This window comes from Protopterus annectens, chromosome 8.part0 (genome assembly GCF_019279795.1).
Source record: "Protopterus annectens isolate FY-2018-M chromosome 8.part0, PAN1.0, whole genome shotgun sequence".
In the NCBI taxonomy this organism is placed as follows: Eukaryota; Metazoa; Chordata; order Ceratodontiformes; family Protopteridae; genus Protopterus; species Protopterus annectens.
Window position 1 is genome coordinate 1,083,436,957 of NC_056741.1, and position 26,882 is coordinate 1,083,463,838.

Sequence of the window (26,882 nt, forward strand, 5' to 3'; positions counted from 1 at the left end):
CCATTATACAATTACATGCATGATAGCTGCTGCTAAAAATAAAATTAAAAAAAAAACTACTCAAACAAGTCCAATCAACCAGAAAACACAGTGGCAGCTTCCTGATTAGAATCAAGGAAATCCTAACTAAACCTCATATTAATCACATTAACAAATTAACATGTGAACTCATCCTTTGTGCACAAAAGTCACCAAAGGAGAAAGAAGTTAGAGCTACCATCCAAAATCACTAACTTTCAATGTGTGAGAATTTGCAATAGAAAATATAGTGTCACAGTAAGACAACATGAGGCACCTTCAACCCAGCACTACAGGCTAAGAGCGACAGCCTATTTGACCTATGGCAACAGCAAAGGAGTGAAACCTCACATCTGAGCTGAATACTGTTTTATGCAATGATTAGCTCAATGACACAGTGGGATGAAGCTCTCACTATAAGTCTGATGACCCAGGTTTGACTAGTTGTCCTGGAGTAGTTTAAGACAGGGAGAAGGGGACAAGGACACAAAATTCACTTCCCTCTTTAAGGGTTGAGAATGATGGGATATACTAGGAGCATGCATCCTGGACACAAACATTGCTGGTGACACCAGAGAAAGCAGCTGGTGGTCATATTGTAAGCTGAATGGGCAAATGAGGGGTACTTCCATTAGTTCAATCAGCTGCCAGGTAGCACCATTGCATGCCCACATGGAGATGTAAAAACAGATTGTCAGGGATGGAGGTTTAACTTTGCTTGTTTGACTAATCCAGAAACAAGTCACACACAGTTAAATTTTCTGTATCAAGAAGCATAACTTGAAAATTCTTAAAAAAATGATATGTATGTATGTATATATTTCCAGACGGCAACCCTCTGCCTTGTGAGGAGTCTGATCCCCTTTCCCTTCTAAGTAATGTATGCCAGTTTCATGTTCACAGCAGTAAATAAAAGTGAAAAAAAACACTGCAGTGCATAGCCAGACTTATACAGTATAAGTTCTAGTGGTTTCCACAAACCAAACTACAGCAAACCCATTTGCTGAGCCTGCTCTGATCATAGTGTGCATATGCCCAGGAATGGGCTGCAATTAAAGAAAGGATGCAGCTGGTTATAGTGTGATGGAACCATATTCTCCACTCCTATTTCTGGGCCACTGAACCAGAGAAGATACTCATGCCTAGAGGAACCAGACCCATCTGGTCAAAGGACACATCTTGGATACATTCCTACTATATGATGGCTCTGGAGAGGTATAATCAGTTGGGAATGCTAGGAATGCCAAATCAATAGATGGCAAAAAATAAAATATTGCAAATTTTCCAAAATCATGGAAAAAGTCATCATACAGCTTATATAGAGCATACACAGATTAAAAGAGAGGTTTTCTGCTAGATATGCAGCACAATGTTAAGGGATGATTTTACCTTTTGAAACTTATGGCATATTTTGAAGAGGTAACAACAGTACACAGTCAATAAATGACAGCTTATATTATTTATGCTGGCCTTGATAAAGCATGCAGTACTATTCCACATAAAGGAATACCTGACAGATATAAATCATTAAAGGTCAATCCAGGCAAAACAGTATCTAAGCAATATGACTCAATAAGTCATGGTGGTTACTTGTCTTTCCAGATGGGGATAACCAGTGGTGTCTCACAGGTCTCTGTGAGGAATCTTCTTCTTTTCAGGGATATTATTTTCAGATGTGGGACATGGGCTGTTAATAACTAGATATGCTGGTCATTGTAAATTCTGAAACATAATTTCTTGGATAAAAAAATCAATGAGGTTCTCCAAGATGGTCTATAAAAAGTAGACACCTGGTGCAGTAGTAATGAAATTGCCATGATCGTCATTAAAAGAAACACCATAAAGTTTAGGAGAAAGGGAATAAATTACAAAGTCAGATTAAATAGTCAAATCCAAACCCAGTTAAAACACTGGAAGCCATGAACAGCAAACTAAAAAAATATATGAGATAACAGTCACAGTCCTCTAGGCTTCCATATGCAATTATTTTTCAAAACATTAAAATGTTGACATTGTTTTAGAGATCATTTAAATAGTTATTGAATAGTCACATGATATTGTTTCATTTAAGTTCTTGTCCTTGCAATAAGCCTTTCTGAATCTAATCCAGGGTTCCAGGATAAACACCGTCATTCATTTAATTGAAGAAATGCATTTGCATTGAGCTGAAAGATATAATAAAATTGTTTATAATTCTCATAATTATATCTGTCTCCTCTTTATTTTTGGCTGCATAACATCGTGTTCTAGTATATGCATTCAAAATATGTTTTCATAAGCCTTTATCATATATCTTTATTTTAATTTCAGAAAGATGGTCCTTTATTCCACAGTTATTAAAAGAGTAGCATGCTCTCAACTTGAACCTGTTGCAGAATGTAAAAAATTAATGAATACATTCAATGAGAGAGAGAACAAAATCTTTTGAAAGGAATTAATTATGCTGGCATTAGTTCTTTAGCTAACTGAAGCACAATTGTGTGATTTTATAATACTATGAAGAAGTGTTTATATTCAAAAAGCTTTGTGTATTGTGATTTTATGCTAGCTTTTTAGTAACCATTTGCTGTCTGCAGTTTCCTGATCTAATTCCTTGTTTATTACAACTTATAAAACACTCCATCATTAAAGAACTAGGCAACAGTCATCATTAATTTATATTCTGACAATTGTGTACCAATCAGAAAAAGATATTCTGTAGTCCATCATATTCAAACAGGTACATCCAGTCTCTGCAGATTGATTGCGGTTTCATTTTATACCTCTCTGAACAGATCCACTATTTTTGTGGTGCTGCATTTTGTAACCTTCAACCAAGTTACTTGTAGAAGTGTTCCTTACTAGATAAGTCTTACTGTTCGAGAACCTGGAAAGAAACAGTCTGGCTTCAAGAAGTGTCATTATATTTTGTTTCTTACAGGCTACTTAGATTTGACCTCAGTCAGATCCACAAGGCAGTATCTTTGTTTGGTCTATTTGAAGTACAATGCTTGGAACACAATGCTGGAGGAGATAACACTAGAACAATGAATCTCTTGATAATAAAAAAACAAGTAGAGCTGCATGCAGCAACTGAGTGGGTGGAGCAAACTGAAATTTGGATGGGACAGAATATCAAGTGTGTGTATTCCTGCCAGACTGCACCTTTTCCTGAGAAAAGAGAATTATTTAGGTTCTCATTTCATGAGAACTTAATAATGATATGATTCAAATATATGCAAAGTTTATCAGCAAAAAAAATAAAAATAAATAAATAATGTGAAATTTATGTTTGATGTCAATCAAATAACAAAGAAAAAATTGTGCATAGTCATATACTGCACAAGTTGGTTTACTGAATACCAGAATACTGAATAAATTAGAACTTTGTTCAGTATTATGGCATTAATGGACATCTAATGTACAACTCCAGCAAAATTTTCTCAGCTTAAGAAACTCCACAAGAATAGCCACAAAAGCATCAAAGGTCTTGTTCCATAGACAAAGTCAAATTACTTATTATGCTAAACATAGTCTCTTTTGGAAAGTAATAAAGCAACTGACAGGTGCCATTACTGATTTCCTGACCAATAACAACATTCTTCCACTAATAACCAAAACTTTATCACAGAATATGAGCATTTTCTTCTGTCTTCATTGCTGTTGTTTTCAAGTTCTCCCTCCATGCCGTCAATCAGTGGACACCCACTCCCACAGACACCCACCTTACAGCAATAACCTCTAGCATTATTTCTGCCACCTCATACTTTTATCACATCTCTGTTAATGAAATTAAAGCACTGCTACTAAAGCTAGGCTCCTCAGGGTCTAATTTCTGTAACCTCCACCAAGCATTCCTCAGACTAGCAGAAGAGAAAATAGACAGACTCTCCACTGATATCATTAACCTTTCATTCACAACTGGCTACTCTTTTACTATGAAACCAGTTACTAAATACATACATAGCTATCTGTGATGACTAGCATGGTTTTCATAACTCATTCAGCCCCCTTGCTGTGCTTTCACTGGTACTGACTCCGTTTACAAGAACATGAATGATGGCCTCGTCTGTTGATATGAACAGACCTTTTGAAATGTTTAATCATAAGCTCCTGCTTAATAGACTAGAAAAACTAAGCTTTGGGTAAAGAACAAAAGCATGGTTCCCAAGGTACAATAATACATTTCCTAGTTTTGCAACACTAAGCACACCATGGCTCAATATTAGACACCCTACTCGTCTCTCTCTTTGTCAACAGTTTTCCATTTGATCTTCCACATCTCAGCATTATTAGGTACATTAGTGATCATCACCTTATTGAGTCAAGCAAAACATGATCACTTGATAATAATTCTTAATCAACCCCAAGAACACCAATGTAGTATCTTTGGATCTGCTCATAAAGTGGTTTCTGTCCCCATTTTCTGCTGAAGGACAACCAAGGCAATGCTATTCCCAGTGTCTCAGAGCAGAAATACTCAGGACTGGCACTTGATCCATGACACTCCTTTGCTACTTAGACAATCACCAATAATTTTTTAGTACAACTAGAACTTTACTACAGTATCACAGACCTTCTTTCTTTGATTGCCCAGACTGTCATTGCCGAAAGTGGAATATGGTTTGCCTTTCACGTGTTTGCATTTCTATTGCAATATTCAGAGTCTACAAATCATAAAAACAAAATGTTGTTTCCTTCTTCTAGCAGCTCCTCTTGTACATTATTATATTCTATTTAATGACACCAAGTGGCTATCAGCAACAGGAAGGTTAAACTTCCTTCTCGACACTATGCTTTGTAAAATATTAAACTTGGCTACTGTCACATCTCCCTCTCTGAAAACAACACTCGTGTTTAGACACTAACATTACACCTCAAGAAGCATCAATAATGACAGCCTTTCTCTCACCTGTCCACAATTTAAAACTGTTACTGGAAAAAAAGCATTCTCAAAATTAGGTCCTGCCACTTGGACCTACTTCCCCACAAAAGTAGAAACCCAAGATACATATAAGGCTTTTAAATCGTCAAAAATACGTAAAGCTCAGAAACAGCCAAAAAAAAAGATCAGGCAGGATAAAAAAGACCATTATAGACACATGCAAATCAAACATAAAACCCCAAACGTTTTGGTCAGCCATAAATAAAATATTGCATCCAGGTCAATCCACCACTCCACCCTCAACCTTATCCAATACCAAGGATGATATTCCAGTCTAGTTTAACAAATACTTTACTGAATACATTTTAGACCTTTTAAATACTAACTTCTCTCTCATTTCCCCATTACCCCCAACACTATATAATCTCAACAACTTTAACTTTCAACCAGTCCCTACTGCTACTGTAAAAAAATATCTTAAAAAAAACTCAAGCCAACTACACTAGCTGCAGATAACCTGCCAGCAGAATACCTGAAAATAGCAGCCAATGCCATCTCAGACCCTGTTCCTATATTAATAAACTGTTCTATCTCAGAACAGAAAACACTCAAGCTCTGGAAAACTGCTCACATAATTTCACTTCACAAAGGCAGCAAAGTCAACAGATCTATCCAATTATCATCCCATAGCCATACTATCTCCCCTTTCTAAAATCCTGGAAAAATGCATTCATTCACAACTTTTACAGTATCTATTAACAAGCAATATACTAACTCCCTCACAACATGAATTCCATCCTAATCATAACACTACTACAGCCCTAGTGAGTTTCACCAATACCGTGAACCAGCTCTCTAGTTAAGGTAATCTAGTCTTCTCAATTTTCCTCTGTCTGTCAAAAGCATTTGACACTGTATCACACACCAAACTCTTAAATATCCTAGCTGATGTAAAACTCAGTCAGACAGCAATAGCCTGGTTTCAAAACTATCTGGACGGCTGTCAACAAACAATATTATAGCAACAAAACCTCTTCCCACTTCTGCCCGTTAGTCAAGGAGTCTCAAAATGTTCTATCCTTGGCCCACTCCTCTTTACAATTTTCACAAACTCCATACAGCCACAAGAGACACCAGAGTCATCCAGTATGCAGATGATTCAACCCTAATATGTGCAGCTGCTACGCTCCAACAACTAGAACAAATAACTCAACAGTCATTACAGCTATAGAAACTTGGCTAACTAATACTCAACTAATACTGAACCCCAAAAAAACTAAACTCATCCTGTTTTACCTACGTAGAATCCCTGACACCACCCCTCCCTTCAAAATTACCTCAGCCAGTAACACCATCATAACTCCAGCTTCTTTTTTTTTTTTACTCAAAGGTTTTTTATTGTTTTCCAATAAAGAGAAAAATAAAACATTTTGAACTTACATTTACAATTTGAAAAATGAAGTATGGTAAACTATATACAAAATTTACAAAGGCTTCAACCAATATATTAGAGAATAGAAAATTATATACATATATAAAGAAGGACATTTAAGATTCAACAATCCAAACTCCAAGTTAATTAGTTGATTGAGAGTAGATCTGAATTCATTGTCTTAATAAGGGATAAAACCTTCTTCCAAGGATTATTAGTCCATTTTTTGGGAAAAATTCTTAATTGTTTAGCTTGTATTTCTGTTGATGCTACTTTATCCAACAAAGTCATGAAGTCTTCAAAAGATGGAATGGAAGGTGATTTCCATTTTCTTGTAATACATTTTCTGGCAACTGACAATATTGACCAAATAATATATTTATTATTATTATTCAATATAGTAAAATCAGTTACATTCAAAAAAATTAAAGATTTTGATAAAATAAAGGAATCACTGAACATAGCTTGAAGAAATTTAGCAATATCTTCCCAAAATGTCCTTATATGAGAGCATTCATAAAAAAATATGAGACCAATCATCTTTAAAAACTATTGAACATCTTCAATATTTTACTTCCTTAAAGAGATTTAATTTAGCGATTTTATTCGGAGTGTAAAAGGCTCTATGTAAAATTTTCCAGGAAAAAATCTTCCAAACCTGCAAATTAGAAGTTAATTTAATAGAAAGTAAAAGATTAGCTTTATTTTCACATGTTAGAGACAATGCAAAATCCTTAGTAATAAAGTCCCAAAATTTCTGATTCGGAGTAGATTTGTAATTAATAATAATTTAATAAAGTTTTGATGTTAAATTTTCCCAAGTGCATTCTTCTTGTAATGTTCCATGTATAAGAGCTATAAATTTGAGCAAAGAATTAAAAGAAGAGGTATCTATTCTGTACAAATCTTGAGTGAATGGAATTAAACTATTAAGAGCTAACCAATCTGATTTAGGTAAATTAAAACTTTTGATTAAAGTATGTGCATCTAGGGTAACTAAATTTATTGTGCAATGATACCAACAAGTAATTTTTTTCTCTTCCCAATTACTAGGAGTATCCATACTAATATCATTGAAGAAGTTTTTTGTAATTTTGAAAGGAAATAGTAACTGTATCCACAATTTAATATCAACATTATTATTAACAAAACTTCTAAAAGTATTATAAATAGAGTTTATACAATTTAGGTTAGTGAGTTTAGTTGTATTATATTGTAAATTAATACAAAGTGCATACCAAATCTTATTACTTAGATCATTAAATTGTATTTTTTTTATTAATTTATTTTCATTTAGTATAATGGTTGCCTGTAAGGGTTTCCAAGCTGAAGAGTAGCTTGGATTAATCCAGTTTATAATTGTTTTAATATTAGAAGCTTTAATATATGATTCTATATCTGGGAAATTTATTCCTGCTAACTCCCATGGTCTAACATGATTTGATAAGGCTATTTTATTTTTTTGGGGGGTGCCATAAGAATTTTAATAGAATTTTATTTATTGCTTTTAAAGTATTTTTATTGGGTAGTATAGGAATAGGTAAAGCAATATAATTTATTTTGGGTAACAAAATCATTTTAATTAATTGTAATCTATCTTCAAAATTTAAATGTAAATTATTCAATTTCTCTGTAAGATCTTTTAATATTTTTACAATGTTATTATAATTAGTATTTAAAGTTAAATCAATATTTTCACATATTTTAACTCCTAGATATTTTAAAGAAGAGACCCATTTCCCAATAATTTAATTTGTATTCAATTTAATGTTATCATTAATTTTTTTATTATTTAAAATTATATGTTTAGATTTAGAACTGCAAATTTTTAATCCTGAAATACAATATATTTTTTAATTAATATATCTAATTCTTGTAAAGACTCATCTGAATTTTTTAAAGTAAGTAGAATATCATCTGCAAATAACATTAACCTAGAATCAAATTGATTAATTATATTAAATCCTTTAATTTTGGGATTAGATTGTACTGTCAAGGAGAAAGGTTCTATTGCTAGAACAAATACGATTAGGGACATTGGGCATCTTTGTCTAGTACCTTTAGTTATTTCAACAGATTCAGACACAAATGGACCTTATTTTACAAAGGATAAATTATTATTATAAATATGTTTTATAAAAGAAATAAACTGAATAGGAAATGTATATAGTTCAAGAATTTTAAAGAGAAAATCCCAATTCAGTGAATCGAACGTTTTCTCAATATCAAGGGCAATTATGAGTGCTTCTTGGTTTTTCTCTATTCAAAATATCTATGGTAGTTATAATTCTTTGTATATTATCTTGAGTATGTCTATTATATATAAAACCCATTTGATCTTCTGTGATCAGTTGTGTTAGTGATTTCTTGAATCTATTAACTAGAATAGACATTAAGATTTTATAATCATTATTGATCAAAGAAATTGGCCTATATGAACTGCACAAATGAGAATCTTTATTTTCTTTTAGTATAGGGGTAATTAATGAATATTTCCATGAAGATGGAATTATACCTTGTAAGTATGACACATTTAGAGCCTTGTGTAAAACTGATACTGCTGAGTGTGGTAGAAGCTTATAAATCTCATTAATAATACCATATATTCCTGGTGATTTACTGCTTTTACTTTCTTTAATTTTTTTCATTAATTTCTTTTAAAGAAAGTTTTTTTTGAATTTCATCTATTAAGTTTTCTGGTAAGCTTTTTATTTTAGAAAGGTCCAGATCCTTATCTAAAACTTTATATTGATGTTTTTTGTTTTTGTATTGCTCTGAAAAGTGAAATCTAAATGCATCTAAAACATCTCCTATATCAGACACTTTTTTATTGTTTCTTCCTTCATGAAACACACTCACAATATTATTTTCAATAGAGTGTCTTTTAATTCTCAATGCTAGGTTATGCATATACTTTGGAGAAACCGATAAAGAATTTAATTTTAATTTTTCTAAAGCTAAATTAGTTTTGTGGGTTAGAATATCATTATATTTTTTATTTAAAGATTCAGTTTCTTTTTTCTTATTTAAGAAAGTTTTCGTATTATCATTGTTAATTAATATGATTTGTTTTTGTAAGTTAGATAGTTCGAACTCCCATTCCTTTGTTTTATTATTAAACCATGTAATAATTCTGCCAAATAAATAAGCTTTCAAGGAATCCCAGATAATTACTATGTTTACTTTACTATTTAGGTTTGTATCCAAGAAAAAAATTATTTCTGAATCTAACTAAGGTTTAAACTGTTTTAATTTGGTAATATAGGCTGGAATTCTTTTAGTGTAGGACATTTTTTTTAAAGTTTGCTTATAGTTGAAAAATGACTGCATTATGATCAGATATAGGACACAGGATTATTGTAAAGCATTGTATTTTTGTTTTTAAATCTTGAGATATAAAAATTTTATCAATTCTAGTATGAGTCTTATATCTACAATCACAATGAGAAAAATCCAGAGAATTGTTATTTTTAAGATAAAATAAATCAAATAACTGTAAATTATCTGTCCATTTTTTTTAATTCTTCCCTATAGGGGTATTACAAAAGGATGTTTATTAGTAGTTTCTGAATCATTGAATAAACAGTTAAAGTCCCCTCCTATGATCAGGCTACCCTTAGAATTTTTAATTATAAGTTCTAAGTGTTTTTTATTGTACTTACACCAATACCAGGAAACCAATAAGCATTAACTAACGTCCAGATCCTATTGCTATATTTTATTATTATAATCAATAGAAGACCTTCTTTATCCTCATAATTATAGATAATTTGAGGAGAGATAATGCTTTTCTTCAATAATGTTAATACTCCTCTAGTTTTTTTGACATATGAAGAGTTGGATATTCTTAAATATTCATTTGGATTCCAACTAAAACTATCATTAATTTTAAAATGGGTTTCTTGTAGTAAGATTACTTGTGCTTTATTTAATTTTAAGTATTTTAAAAAGTTAGAGCTTTTCACTGGATTATTTAAACCATTAACATTTAAAGAAAGAAAGGTTAATTCTATCTTATGTGTTCAAAAGTTGGGAATTTTGAAATTATATGGTAACAAATACTTGTATTATTTAAATCCTGCAGATCCTTCTTGAAGAAGTTATATTTTAAAAATGAATTGCTAACTTTCATTAAAAGATAAAACTTAAAATTAAGTTAAGGCCTGAAAAAGGAGAAAAAAATTTTAAAAGAATAAATTAACTTCAGTAAAACCTTTATCTGACATGGAATGAAATCCATTCCTAATCTGAAAGGACAAAAATATCCAATCAGATTATCCATCATACCAAACATTTGAAAATATTGCCTAATTTGAGGCTCCAATATATGAAATCTATGTATATTTTATAAGATAATTAGTACGAGAGAACAACAAATATTGATGTAATAGATAAGATGATTATGATCAGTGTTTTTAGACTTAAATAGTTAAGAGAAAAAAAGAAAATAATTAATTGTAAGGAGCATGTTTCTATTACTATATGAATCTTTACATAATCAAATTATTAATAGTTTAATAGTGTATATGTATGAATAGGTTAACAAAGATAAGTGTTGAAGTTACAACTGATTATATAAACAATAGTATCAGGATTGATAACTAAACTAATACTGAAGTGACTACATGGAATGCTCATAAAGTCTCAAGTCATAACATACAATGGCTTATTAAATACAGTTTGAATCCTGGTTATTTTCAACCTATGGGCCATTACGTTTTGCTCCTTATCTTCTGCCCCAAAACCAGTCACCTGCCTAATGTGTCCCTTCAGATTACTACACAAAAACATTAAAGTCGGTCATTATATATATATTGACCACTAATCCTCAGTAATCCCCCAGAAAACCACACATAATTATGTCCTATGAGTAACAAACCAAACAAGGCAGATAAAGGCTGTTCACAAAACAAGGATAGCTAAGAAGTATGGATATAGCACAGAATATTAAAACTTTAGTCTGTTATTATTTAAAATGACTTCCGTGCATTCATATTTTTCCATGTTTGATTCTCTAAACCTCTATTTGTCTATTTATGACTGATCAGTTAACACCTACACATACACACACACATACACACACACACACACACACACACACACACACACACACACACACACACACACACACACACACACACACAAAGAATTAAATTTTAGTATTCTTTTTTTAACCGTATATTACTGTTGCTGCCCAATCTACTAACTGAACTGTTTTATAAAACTCTACATAACTCTCGACTACACATAACCTTGCAAAATTCAAGATTTTTATCTCCTATTTCCGGCTCACCAGTCACAAAAAACGTGTGGCTTTCTGATAAATCACAGAGGACTGCAGTCATCAACAATGACAATATTTAAGATTTCTTATCATTCAGAAAGTGTATTATTAAAACAAAGTCTGCTTTCTAACAATAGATAATGTCTTACAATGACAAGAAGCAGGAATTGCATAAGTTGTAAGATGTGCCATTAAAGAATTAATAATCCCATCCTAAATCAAATGGACAGAGGGAGTGTGTGCGATAATATTTATATTTTTGGTTTAATGTGAATACTATTTCTAGATGCCTTACTGTGTCATCAAGTGCATTTTGTCTTCTCAAGGAAAGGAACTGTCATGCTAACCTTTTTTTAAGAGCATAACAACATATCCATAACTGAACATATCAGTTCACATCACGAGCATAAAGGGAAAATGAACTCAATCATATGACTTTTGTAAAATGTCCTATTTTCTTATCTCTAAAGAAAGAGCAACAAGTAAAAACATTTTGCTACAGTGGTTAGGATATGAACCCTCTCTCCTTGACAAGAAATAGTACAAAAAACTGTATTTCAAAGTACTTTTAACAATGTTTGCCACATCCTTTTACTCCTTCCTCTATGCATAATATCACTGCATCAACATTAAACATGCATTAAACATGCCAACTGGATACCAGAACAACGAGAAGACCCCCTTCTCTTTATTCTTACATGTAACATCCGTTGAGGTAAAACATCAGTTTTTCCAAAATTTTAGTTATTAAAAAAAAGGTTCCAGTACAAACAATGCATTAATACTTGAAAATGATGCATCAATATATCACAGACCTAAAGTAATCTAACTTCCACAGATCTTGATTCTAAGCTATGGGATGCACTTCTGAATGGCACTAGAAACTATCAGTCATCTAATGACTTCAGGAATGCTTGAATGTTTTAATAGTTAAACATACAGATATACAAGCATTATGACACGTATGTAAATAATAGTGTATGCGATTACATATATCAAACGTATGAGAAGCCAAAATGTTCATTTATTTAATATATTAATCTATTCAGAATGTTTGGGCATGATGTCATCTTTAATTAGCATATCGCAGCTTACATTACTATGGGAATCAGTTCTATGCAAAGCCAGATACAAATTTAACTAACATTACTTTTGAACTAGTAAAGCTTTAAATAAACATTTTTAAATATTTTACGTACCCTCTAGGCAGGTACTAACTACCGGAAAAAAGTAAATAAAATAGTATGAGCTGTATGCTATTTCCAAGAGAAAAAATATGTATAACTAAAGGGAAACTATACATAAAGCCTCATCATGACACTCGGTTCACTATCAAAGCGATCTACTCATATCACTTGAAACTAAGCATACAGACAACCACGAATGCAGTCAAGAGAAGACAAACCGCCTAATTTTCAGAAACATAGCTCGAGACTGCTTTTCATGAAGGAAAGCAATTAACTGTCAGTTTTGAATGCTGAAACGCTAGTTTAAATCAGATGAAGTCATTATGTGTGAAAAAAAGGGAAGACCATGTTGTGACAGAATGATACATTCCAACAAAGTTGTCAAACACATTTCAGTAAACACATATGTCTATAAACTAACTCTGATGATTAATTTTCATGTTCCCAACCATATGATTAAAATCCTAAAACTATTAAAGGGTTAGAATCTAAAATAAAGTAAAAGCATGTGTACACAGAATCTATGTATGTTATGTAATATTTTAAACGGTTCTATTCTTATGTGAGAAGTTTAATTTTAATTCATGTTATATATTTCATTGAAAAAGTGAGTAAAAGAGCATTTGCAAATAAAATAAATTAGTGGTACATACTTTTTAGATGTTCATGAACATTTTATAGTGGATGGTTGATCTTTGAGATAGCTTAAAAGTCCAAAACGTTTAAGACCAGTCTTTAGCTTCTTCTTCTTTACATCTGACCAGTTATTTTTTGTCAGATGATCTTTTGAGAGTTGAAGATGGTGACCATTCCATTCCTTCTGGGATTGTAATGATATTTTTGTTCTGAATAAAGGAAACAGCCTCTTCAATATTATTGAAAGTTCTCAGTTCATTTTGATGAGTAATTTTGATTTTAGCTGGCTAGACAAGTTGAGCTTTAATTTTATTTTGCTTTAATAGTTTTACTAATGGCCAAGAGTTTTTTCTCATTTCTAGAACTCTTGTGGAATAGTCATTGTTAAACCTTATTTGATTCCCTTTGAATGACAAAAAACTTTTCCTCCAGGCTGTTTTAGTATAAGTTTTTTGTCTAGAAAGGATAGGAACTTTACAACTATTGACCTTGGGGAAGCATTAGGAGAAGAAGGAATAGGTTTTCCAATAGCTCTGTTTGCTCTTTCAGTTCCATAGGGCAAACTTTCTTTTAAGTCCAAAATTTCAGGAAGCCAGCCACTTAGAAAAGAGATGATGTCTTCTCCTTCTGTCTTCTCAGGTACACTGAAAATTCTGATATTAGTTCTCCTTTCTCTATTTTCAACATCATCAACTTTATTTATCAGCCACTTATTTTGTTGCAATATACGTTCACGGTGAGATTCATCTTCTTTTAACCTTCCATCTATATCAGTCAGAGAAGTTTCAATGTCCAAAATTTTAGATTGTTGTTTCTGGAGAATTTCCTTTAAAACATTTGCTTGTTGTTGACAGTTTATCCTTAAATTTTCAAGATTATCAGTGACTCTGTCCATCTTTAAAGATAATTCCTGAAGAGTGGCAGATATAGACTGGATCTCTTTTTTTAGTGAAGAGTCAGAATGTGAAGCTTTTGAGTTACTCATCTCTGTTCAGGTAAATTATCATAAAATTTGTCAGGAAAATCTTTAAGAATACTTTTCAAAGCTGAATATCTAGTAGATTATAGGTTCTAGAACAGATTATTCAACTTTTAGACGGTAGATGATAGAATTTTAATTAATAATTCCCCTGTTTTCTAGTAACTGATGTGGAGCTCAAGAGAAAAGCTGTTACCAGTTGGCCATCTAGGCTCTGCCTCCATAACTCCAGTTTCTAGTACTAAGTTATTAAGAGTTATGATTGACCAGAAGATGTTATTTGTCATTCAAATAGCCCAAGCCATAAAAACATACACAAAAAAAAACTAGGGTGCCTCTACAGGTGCTGACACTATCTCACAGCTGACACCAGAGCCATGCTTGTCAGAACCCACCTTATTTCAACATTACTTTACACATCCCCCATCCTTACCAACCTAAGAAAATCAGATGTAAAAAAGCTAGAAACTTGTTATAATAAAATAGTAAAGTTTGCTATGGTCGCCAGCTATAGATCCCACTATTGCCGGTCTCTCAGAAAACTTTCATGGCTTGAATTCCCCTCTCTACTAAAATGCAACCAGCTCAAAATGGCTCACCAAATAATAAACCAGCCTAAAAAAACACCAGCCTTAAATAACTTACTGTCTCACTACTCTAATAAATGGACTCTTCGCTCTATCAATAAGGCACTATTAGAAATAACAAAAACCACGCTGGAGAATCCCTCTACTCTTGTAGTGTTGCCAAAGCCTAGAACACCCTACCACTGGACATTAAATCCAACACTAATGCAGTCCAATTAAAAAAAAAACTACTGAAAGCCCACCTATCTGCTACATGGATCTGCCCATGTACTGAACCTGGCTAAATAACTGAATTAGAATAAACCAACTGAAATAGAATAAACCAAGTCACCTAACTGATTGGCCAAATTACTGACTTGGACTAAGTAACTTCATCACTATCTAAGCTACTCTGAGCTCGCTAGGTGGTATCCTACCTAAACTACAACTCTACTAGTCTCTTCTACATTCTCACTACACAGTTTCCTTAGCATACCTTAATCTCAAACTTGTAGATATTGTCCAATCTTGCAAATATTGTACATAGCACTATCTGCTCAAACTGTCATGCTTGTATGATTTCTGTACCTTTCAACTGCAATCTTGATCTACTAATCTGTTTTTTTTTTCAATTCTGTATAAATTCTGTAAACTGTATTTTTTTAGATATGCTATGTATTTCTCTATATGTCTTGGAGCTTTCTCCCCAGGCCTCCGCTGAAAATGGACTTGTCCAGTCAGACTTTCCCAGTAAACAAATGTAAAATAAATAATAATAAATAAACAAATATGCTCACAAAGACCATCTTCTTAAGGCAGCCTAGTTTACCTGCTACTGTGACAACAATTCAAGCTGTCAGTGTTGCACTTATGTCTTTTTACTTGAATCCCTACATGTTCCTGTAAATGTTGTCTGCTGTTTCTCTATTGTATATGTTTATATAACTGTTGTTTATACCTCATGTTGTATAACCCACATTTTTCTAAACATATTCATACTCAATTAACTCTTACAGTTATTAATGTACTAGTACTGAGACCTTCATGTGGTATGACTTGCTATTTCCTAATTATAAACCTATTTCTATGCTTACTGTGCATTTTATTTTATGTGTGCACTACTGAACACTAATCCCTGGCCATGGCTGAAAAGGGTCAATAGATCATCCCATCTTCTAGGGGAACAAATAGTAAACAAGTAAATAAACATTGATTTTACAATAAATTACAGCAGAACAATGATAGTCATTGTCGAATTGTTTAAGCAAATTATGCACATATACTATTCCTAATAAATCCACTACCATGGTATTGTTATACTTTGCGAGGAAAGAGTAGATGACATTTGTAATATTTTATTTAAGAACTGGTCAGTTATACAATGTGATAAAGACCTAAAATCCTGTTTTGAAAAAAAAACAAAACACTTTTTCTTTCAAAAGCAGGTCCAGTATTAAAAACATTTAGAAAGACCTGTGAGAAAATTATCCAACTGCTCCTTTAAAACTTTGAAATGTGGTTGTTGTCATCAGTGTTCCTTTATTGATACTTATTTGGGGGGGGAGGTGAACTTATGGTTAAGGTGCAAAAATGGATGAGCAAAGGAAGATTTAATTGTCTATCTGGTAAAGTGGTGCATATGGCTAGGTGTTGTACATGTTCAGCATTCTATATTGGAAAAACTAACAATGCCTTAAATAAGAGGATATACCAACACATCTACAGTATAACTAAAATGGACAATAAAAGTGCTCTATTCAGACATGCTTCCACTTGTACAATTTTTTTTGAAGTTTAAATTTTCTGTCCTGAAAAAAAATAGACTTGACTGCCTGTGCTGGTGATTGGCAAAATTGGTTACTACATTGGGAAATGTGTTGGCAGCTTCATCTTAATGCCATTAATTTCCCTGGTTCAAATGAAGCCATTTCCACTTCTAGTGAACTTAAACTGTTAGAGCTTCTAACTTGTAACAAAGTTCTTTTGTTTACTGCTACAATGTGTATATGTTTTTACATTACAGTGTTTATTGTGTTGTTTTTTCTTTAAAATATTTTGGCGGCAATATTGTACCCAGACTGGTCACTTTTATGGGGAGGGGGGGGTGGTGTTACTTAGTATGGTTTTAACTGGGCTGTGTTTTTAAATAGCTTATGGTTCTGATGATGTCTAATAAAGACAGAAGTGTTCAACTGGAAGATAATACAGCTGTTCTCTGAGGTTTCTTGCTACCTGGTCATTTGGTTTTTGGATCTTTCCATAATTACAATACTTTCCCCTCTTGAATTTTACCCCAAAATGTCTCATTTATTCTTTTTATTGCCTTTCCTATTTTAATATACTTCCCTTCTTCCATTACCTCTATCCATATTGCTAAATAATCTGAAAAAAAAATCACAATTGTATCACCATCTACTACCCCTAACCCTTCCAATAATGCAAAATCAATTTCAGATCTAAGTGTCCCATCTCTGTAAGTCCAATGACTTTTGTACTACAGAGCTAATTTGCCACATTCCATCACTTCCTATATTTCTTTAAATCTTGACCTTTCTTTATATCTTCTCCTCTTAAACTGCAACTAAAGTCCCCTTCAATTATAATTTTCATATTAACTACCACATAGTCTAATGTTTGATGAAACAGATTCTCTCTTTACTTGCTAGATGTATATGTCTGCAATGCTATAATTCTATACAAGTGTTCTCCCCGCCTCACATCCAAAATAGTTAACCTTCCCATCCTTCCCAACATTACACAACACAGCCACTCCACAACAAATTTCACTTTGAAGAATCATATTATATTTCCACCCCGCAATTATTCTGTTTTCAGTCTTTTGGCACTTGTCAAGAATCTTGCATCCTCTAAAATAATAACACCCATATCACATTTAGCTGACCATTCCAGTATCCCTGTCCTTCTTATGGTATTAATAGTAACTGTTTACATTTACTAAAAGTTAAAAAAAATTATTGCTTCTCCTTCTTTTTAAATGTAAGGAAATATTTTTAAATGTTCATTTTTCTTATTTTTACTTTCCCCTAGTGAACATTTTCCTGGGTTTATGTAGAAATAATCCTTTATCCTCTGAGTCTAAATTTTCACTGGATAAAACTTCAAAAATGATTTGTGTCAGTCCCTTTTCTTGACCTCTCTTCCTCCATGAAAACTCTTTCCTCCTTTATTCCCTTCATATATTTTTTCTTTTTCTACAGTTTTTTCTTCACGTCGTTCATCCTGCCCTCAGCCTCTTGTTGCCTTTACTCATTTATGTTTTCTTCCCTTCCCCTTCTTTTTTTTATTATTTACTGTTTGCTGTTGACAGTCCACCTAAAAGGGTCCCTTTTTTTACACATCCTGCAATCACACTGTTTTTCAAAATTCAAAATAGTTTCCAACCTCTACCCTCCATTCTGTACGTTTCTTTCATCTCAAATTCTGATGATATAAACAGTTTCGTACAGACGCTGCATATATTTTTAACATATTCTCCCACTTTTTAATTTCTATTGCAAAGTAATATTTTTAACACTTAAGTTGCTACCAAAAAATGCAGTTGTGGCATGGATAAATGTCCTTTTTTGTTATACAGTTCCAGAAATTTCATCATCAGTCTGTCAGTTTCAATTGTTAAGCCACAAAAATGTCTGCCCTTATATGTATATAAGACCAGATTTCTTGAGCTTTAAATCCCAGAACAGTTACCAAATTATCCCATACATAATATTTATTATAGTCTCATTTTTTTGTTCTTATTCTCACAGCTGGTCTTCTCTTTTTAATAGCAGTTTGCTGCTGCTCTCATTTATTTTGCCTGCTGTCACTGCTGCATAAGTTTTAACTGTTGCATTCTCTGCTGCCAAATCACCCGATTCCTTCTCGACATAACGTTTTCAGAAGTATTGAGGATGGTAATCTGTCATCTCACCTCATGAAACAGAAGAAGTGTCACCCGCATCATCCTACTTGTTTTTATTTTCAACAGAACATCATCTGCAAACCCTTCTGATACCAAGTCTGTTTTCTGCACCACTCCAATGGACTTGCTTACTTCATTCTCCATTGAGACAGCTAAATGCTGCCACTTTGGTGACATCCCAGATTAAACAAGTTATACAACAAAAGGAACAAATTGTGGCTAAAATCTGGAAGTGTAACTACCATAAAGTTAAGAACAATCTCAGCAAAATAAACAGGCTGCTAAGAGGGCAAATTAAGTCCAATAAATCCAATTTTGAGGTCAAGATAGCCTCCCAAGCAAAAGAAAACCATAAGCCCTTCTTCAGCTATGTCAGAATCCTCAAAGGCAGCCACAGCAGTGTGCTGAACTGGTGGTTAATGGTGCCACATTCAATGAGCCAGTAATATAGAGATAATCTGCTAGCTGACATGTTCGGTTCCAACTTTACCCCTTACTCACCCCCAGCTTCCTCCCAAGAAATACCTTCAAACATAACCCCTCCAGCTATAAATAAGGATCATGGCCTGGTTGTGCTCGTTAAGGCCAAGAACACAGCCTCAATGGGCCCCAATAATATCCCAGGATGCTTTCTGAACAGTCTAAAATATGACTTATCAGGGCCACTGAAGTTATTATTTAACTGTAGAATTAAAGCAAGCTTCATGCTACAAGAATGAGAGCTGCAACAGTAATTCATCTTCATCAGGGTGGACCATCAACAGATCCCAGAAACTACAGACCCATTACTCTGAATAGACTTATATGCAAAGCCATGGAAAGAATTATAGTGAAAATGATCAACAAAGATACAGGAGACCTTTAAGCACTGGATCCATCACAGTTTGGCTTTATCAAAGGAAGATAATGCCTTCTGAACCTGGAGGACTTCTTTGAAAAGGTCAACAAAGAAATAGATGAGGGTAAAACAGTGCATACTGCCTACCTTGACCTGACTAAAGCATTTGATACAATACCCCACTTCGGGGATTGTTAACAAATGTACAGAATTAGACATAACCCCCTAAGTAGCACATTGGATAGCCAGCTGGCTCACAGATAGGACCAAGAGAGTTAGGATTAGTGAGACCACCTCCTCAAAGATGCCAGTCACCAGTTGAGTCCCTCAAGGGTCTGTTCTGGGCCTGCTACTGTTTGGCATCTACTTCTCAGAAGTCAAGGCTAATGTCAAAGGCCTCTTGGTGACCAAGTTTCCAGATGATTTTAAACTGGGAGCAGTCATAGAATCCCCCCAAAACATGAACATTTTACAAGAGGGAATAACACAGACAAATAACTGGTTATGGCTTAAAACTCAATGCAAAGAAATGCATTATAGTACCTTTAGGGAAGTCGGCTACCCAGGCAACTACATCATCAATAAAACACCCTCTAAGAGTTAACCTACTAGTCAAGGATATGGGAATACATGTAGACAGTAAACTGGCCTTAGACCAACATGTATCCAAGGTAAACCCATCATTGAGTATAATGCCCCTTTTTGTTATGTACCTGACCATCCACAGGCGGCAAACTGAACATCTACAAAGGTTCCTTACAAAAAGAATACGAGGCATAAACAGAGTGTCTTATGCAGATCACCCCAAAGCCCTGTCTCTGTACCTGAGCTCCTACAGACTACTGAGAGGTGATCTACGCCTGGCATACTAGGCATCCCTGGACCCCTCTCTGATGAATCTTTTCCTCATCCACAAAACAAACAGCATCAAAACTACTAGAACTAAAGACCCAAGTTTTGCTTGTAACATAAATATGGGGAGACAAGTATGAGTCTCAGAGAATTCCCTTTTGCAGGAATAGGCTGCCAATCCATGTGAAACAAAGCCGCTCCCTAACACTACTTAAGTGCAGCTTAGACCATTGGAAATCGAAAATTCACCCCAGTCTGACAACCATATCTCTGTTGGACAGAGGCAGTCAGTAAATCATGTCATAACCAACAATCACCCCTATATAAATGTCTAAAACATATAACTTATGGAACACATTTGGGTTGCATGGCTAGGCTTATAAAGGTCCTAGTGTGGTCATTAACCTGTATAGACTTATGAACCTATTTATATTATCTGCCACAAAGGAATCTTTATCTGCATTCTGATGCTCAGTACAGAAAAGATTTTCTCCAAATTCTTATTTTTCTACCTCATATATTTTCTCTCATCTTCCATGCTGCTGCTTCTCTTAGGCTTCCTCCGTGCTGCTGTAAGAGCCCTGCAGCACCATCTAGCATCTCCGAATAGCAGGGGAAAGTTCACAAATGCCCTCACCAAATTTCCCCTAGTAGTATGACTATCACCTTGCATCTCCCCTGGAAAGAAGCCGCTAGTTTATCAGGACTAACCAAGTTAACAAAGAATGAATGAATAATTGCTGCCCTTTCTCTCAGAAACTGGCCTGCCAATAAATATGCAATACTATTTTTGACCCTTATCTAAAGCTCAGATATTGCTGGTATTGAAGGCCAGTTGAAAACCCTAATTTATCCCAGTGATCTATAACTGACCCACTGAATATCAAAGCAGTATACCTCACAAAAAACAGAATTTAAACAGAAAGCAAAATAAGTACAGAGCAACATACAACTATATCAAGCAGTGATATCCTGTGCATTTCCCAGGGAGTAAATCTTACCCATGAAATTTTATTCATTCACTATTTTATAGACATAGCATACTTCTCCTCTACTGATGTATTTCCAGAAGCAACGGGATTCAGAGTCAAGAGTCATTATAAAAAATATTTTATTAATTACTGTTACAGCTTTGCAGGGGCGCTGCACCCCCTGTGCCCTCCCAACCCCACTGCAAATTAAATATATCAACTCCAGAATTGCACTACAGTGTGGGAATTAGTTGATTTCCTGTTCTGTTCAGCTTAACAGTCACCATTTCAAAAGTTCGGTCATTTGAATGTCAGCATAGTGAAGTTTTAGTTATATGAGACCTCGCTGTTTTGGTCTTAGTTATTTGAAATTTGGTCTACTGACATTTCGGTAATGTCAGGTAGACCTGCGTACACATACACACACACACACACACACACACACACACACACACACACACACACACACACACACTCACACACACACACACACATATATATATATATATATATATATATATATATATATATATATATATATGGGTCTAGGACTATTCACTGAAAGCACATTTCACTGAAAGTCAAATGACTGAGCACAAATCACTGAAAGCTCAATTCACTGAAACACATTTCACTGAAAGTTATATATGGCCTTTCCCCACTGTAGTGCGACCCTGGACTTAGTATATATAGTAAGGGGGAGTGTGGGGGACACCACCCACCAACATTGGGGGGGGTCACCCCCCCACATAGTTTGGATATATATTATGTTCAGAAAAAAACTAATTTATTGGAATTGCAAGTATCCGTGTATATAGTTCACAATATATAAAATTGGTGGAGGGTGGTGCCCCCAACCCCCCCCCATATTATGTATACTAACTCCAGGGTCGCACTACAATGGGGAAAAGACCATATATAACTTTCAGTGAAATGTGTTTCAGTGAATTGTGTTTTCAGTGAATTGAGCTTTCAGTGAATTGTGCACAGTCAAATGTATTCAAATGTGCTTTCAGTGAATAGTTCTAGACCCATATAAATCTGTATATATATATCTATATATATATATATATATATATATATATATATATATATGGGTCTACTTAATATGGCCAAAATTTCAAAATGTTGACTTTCATATGGCAGAGACCATATGATCGACATTTGAAATCTCGACCATACAAGTAAAACACAAAAGACAAGCACAAACTTACCTTAATGCTGCTAGCAGGGGGGCTTAGCCCCCCTGCATCCACCGTAACTTAAATATACCAACTCTGAGATCGTACTACAATGCAGAAGTGGAAATCTTTCCATTCCGCACTGTAGCATGATGCCGGTTCCCCGTGATCGACATTTCAAATGTCAATCATATGGTCTCGGCCATACGAATGTCGACATTTTTAAATGTCGACCAGTAGAAGGGGACACACACACACACACACACACACACACACACACACACACATATATATATATATATATATAAATACATGTTAATAGATGATCCAGCAAACAGTTGCAAGCACAGCAGTTCCTTTTAAGGAAACAAGGTTACCTGTAAAACTTAAAAAGCTTTCTTCTTAGTTTTGCTCTTCAGAAATCATGAAGGAAGTAATAAAAATTCTGTGTATTCAGTAAAGTGCATATCACACCTTCTAGATTCTAGTCAAGACTTAAGGAGTACATATCAAGCTTTCTAAATTCTAGTCAAGATTTGGGAAAGAATTTGTCATGAGCTTCTCATTCATAACAGCTAAAAGCAGGGACCCTCCCCACAAAGACACACTTTTTCACCTTTTTAAATGAACAGATCTCCTTATCTTAACAGTTCAGGTGGCCATCCAGCACCACAGCCTCATTTGACAAGTAAACTGTTGGTAACGCTTATGTATAACTACCCACAGTGATATCACGTCAAATCATCTGGATATAAGTTCTTAGTTAAAAGTAGTTAACAAGTACGATTTTACTTACAGAGCAGCTTACAATTTCTTCAGAATGTTAAAACTGCTTGTACAAACTGAACATACATGACAAATCTTTGTCCTTCCTGCAGTCTTACACATGACTTTCATACCAGGGACATTAGAAGAGTGGGCAGCATCCTTTTTATAACTCCCACTCCTCTCTCTCTACAGTACCTCATGAGATTTACATGTAATGGTTATAACAGTTAAGGTTCGGTGTACTTCTTTATATGGTGAGGGAGGACATGCACAGTGAATAATCATGGCAAGTTTGATGCAAGATTAAGCCAACCTAAATTGTTTAAAACCTTCATTGATTACAGCTCAAAACTGCAATTCTTTCATGGTCATAAAACACACAAAAATATATATTTTTTGCAGAAGGCAAGATCCGCCTCCAAAAGGCTGACAGAAGTGAAATTCCTCACAACCGTGAACTATATTTACTAACTCTGAGGATGCACAAACTTGGACAAAAGGGAGAAAATTAGAAAAAACATTAATGAGACTATTCTGGTGACCTCCTACTTACAATACTGGACATCAACAAACAGTAAGTTTCCTGGGGGCTGGGGATCTTTCAAATTTCAGATTATTTGTGGTATTCTACAAGACATAATAGTTTTATCTCTTCTGTATGCATTATAAGTTCATAGGTGATTACTAGGCTAATGTATCCATGAAGTTTTTTAAGCCTAACTAATCTTCCCAAATGTATATGACAAGTTTTGTTACCCTAGGGCTGTTTTAAGGGGTATATGTAGTCTTGGGCATGGGTGGCCAAGCGGTTATAGGCTGCTTTGTCTACAAGACACATAGGTGACTGAGGATACATTTCCAATTCCCCATTCCAGTGGTTGAAGTTACACTTGAATTAGGTTGGAGGAAAACTGTGCTTCATATGGATGGGAGCTTTTATTTATTTATTTATTTATTTATTTATTGACATTTGTTAACTGGGTTAGTCCAGCTGGGTTCATTTGCCAAGTTACTGACTACATCTGTTCCAAACTCCTTGACCACTGGGTCTACTATTACTGGTGTATTATCAATGTGGTACTTTCAAGTGGTAGACATCTTCTCAACTGAGTTTTAAAACCCCCACCTTTTGTTCCCCAACTTGCCTCCATGAACATCTATATGCTACATGGCCCCACTGGTTACATTTAAAGCATTTAACCCTTGATCCTGGCCATGTACCTAAACTAGTGGCTTCTCTTGTTACTGGAGGACTCTGTTGGGGCAGTTTAAGCTGCCCAACATGGGTTCCCTTATATCCACGTGCAACACTGGGTATCCCTTTCCTGTGCAGTGATGCCCTGCTTGATAGGTATAGATCTCCCATTTTTCCCAACTCATTTGCAGAGTTGCATTCCCTGTCTACCAACTAGATTTTCATGTTCACAGTCAAAGTGTTGAGAGTTTGTTCCCTCACAAGAAGGTCAGACAGCCCTTGAAAAGTGGTGACCTGACACCCACTAACCCACCTATGAAAATAAGTGCTCAGTTTAGCAATATAACTACATATGCTTTCATCTGCCCTGCGTCTATGCTCAAAAAACTTTTTTTCTCTATGCGTAAAACACTGTAATAAACAGTGCTTCACTTTTTCATAATCTAAACAATCAGTATCAAATGTTTTGACACAACTGTTACAGCTTTACCATGGAGTAAGGGGGTGAGGAACTGTTCACAGAGCCCTTGGTCAACATTATACTGTTTGCATACTATTTCAAACATATGACTAAAACTATCAAAATTATCATATTCTTGGTATTGATAAAGAAATTTACTGACCTTTATTGCTTCTGGGGTACAGTTACTCCCTTCCCCATTACCTCCATGACCCTGGCGAAGAGTCAGCATTTATTTTTCATGTTACCTCTGCCTCTCGTTTTCTTTGGCTTTCAGATGCCTCAGTCTAGGGCCTATACATGCCTAGCCATAACAATTCCCTGGCTATTTCTTCCCACAATATTTACTTCCTTGGACCACTGTCTAGCAGGGTGACTGACGTGATCCCTGGGGTGAATTTCCTATCTCCCATCCAATCGTCAAGGTTCCTTTTGAAGAGAGCCAAAGAGGCGCTCTGCTTGACATGTGTGGGCAGTCTATTCCAGAGTCTGGGGAGTCTCTTGGTCAGGAACCTATCCCTCCAGTATGTTTTGTTCATTGCGATGACAAGGTTTAGATCCCTGGACCATGGGCTCTGAGGGATTGGGATTTCTTTATTTCCAACCTTTTGGCCTACAGTTAAAGTCTCTTTAACTCCAGATGGGTTTTTAAGTTCTCTGAGGAAAAGTTGAACTGTCCTGTTTCTGAGAGCTGCAGGCCCCATCAACAGACTGGTTATCCTCCTGGTTGCTGGTCTGTGCTGTAGTTGTGATTAAGGTTGCAATCATTTCCTCTTTAGTTAAGTTGGCATGCCCCAGTTAGGGTTGCCACCTTTTCACATGCCCAAAGTGGGACATTTTTGGTACAAATGTCAGATTTTGTAGGCCAAAACATGCCCACGGCTAGTACAAAGGACAGAACTTCACTTTTTTGTCTAAATAAAAATTTATTCTTGTAGCATTTTAGTTTCTTATTCTGTTTCTTATAACATTTAGGTGTTTCAGATACAAAATAACTGTTTTATGCAACTATTACATAAAATATAGGAAATAATTTTGCCCTAAAATCTCAGGACATTTGCCATTTTTACAATTTTCTTGCAGGACACAACTGCCCAAAGAGGGACTGTCCCTCGCAAAGTGGGACAGGTGGTAACCCTAGCCCCAGTCCTTTGACTTCTCATATCTCAGCTAACTGATTCCTTGTCAGATTGCTATAATCCTCTGCTGACATCCTTCCTCTTCTCCCTGACTAACTAAACTAACAAAAAGCAAATAAATAAAATTATCGTGATATGAAACTCTGAATGTCTACCATGTGGTTGATTGAGAGTACAAACACTTTCTTTAGTGACAACTGCTTACAGGCTACAGGGTTTCAATTAATATCCACACCACTGCTCAACAATATGTAAGCATGTAATGGTCCGACCACTGCCAACCAATAAATGTGATGCCAACCACTGCTACCAATATGTGATACCACCAATATGTGTAGTCTGCATGCTGGGCCAGTAATCAAGGAGCCTGAATCCTCACCACTGACACTGGAGAGGGATGTGCACTTGGAATACAAATGGATACAGTCAGCATTTCCAGATGCAGACCTCTCTGCATTAAATACAATTTTCCTTAAGAGCACACAGAGAACACACTCAGCCAAGGGTCTGGATGTCTCTTTATTTGTTTCCTTTCAGGTCCCCAATAAGACTGGTATAGCTGTAGGGTTAGGTCCTCAGCTGAGTGTCCA

At 34.7% G+C, this 26,882-nt stretch overlaps 2 long non-coding RNA genes across 2 annotated transcripts in view; one reads left to right on the top strand and one right to left on the bottom strand.

Annotated features, from left to right (window-relative positions):
- LOC122809232 overlaps positions 1 to 24,072 on the top strand; it is a 111,191-nt gene extending 87,119 nt beyond the window's left edge. Inside the window, exon 2 of the long non-coding RNA XR_006365875.1 lies at positions 23,901 to 24,072. This is a non-coding gene — a long non-coding RNA (uncharacterized LOC122809232). The remainder of the gene's footprint in view (positions 1 to 23,900) is intronic.
- Positions 2,051 to 26,882, bottom strand: part of LOC122809231 — a 581,217-nt gene continuing 556,385 nt past the window's right edge. Inside the window, exon 4 of the long non-coding RNA XR_006365874.1 lies at positions 2,051 to 2,183. This is a non-coding gene — a long non-coding RNA (uncharacterized LOC122809231). The remainder of the gene's footprint in view (positions 2,184 to 26,882) is intronic.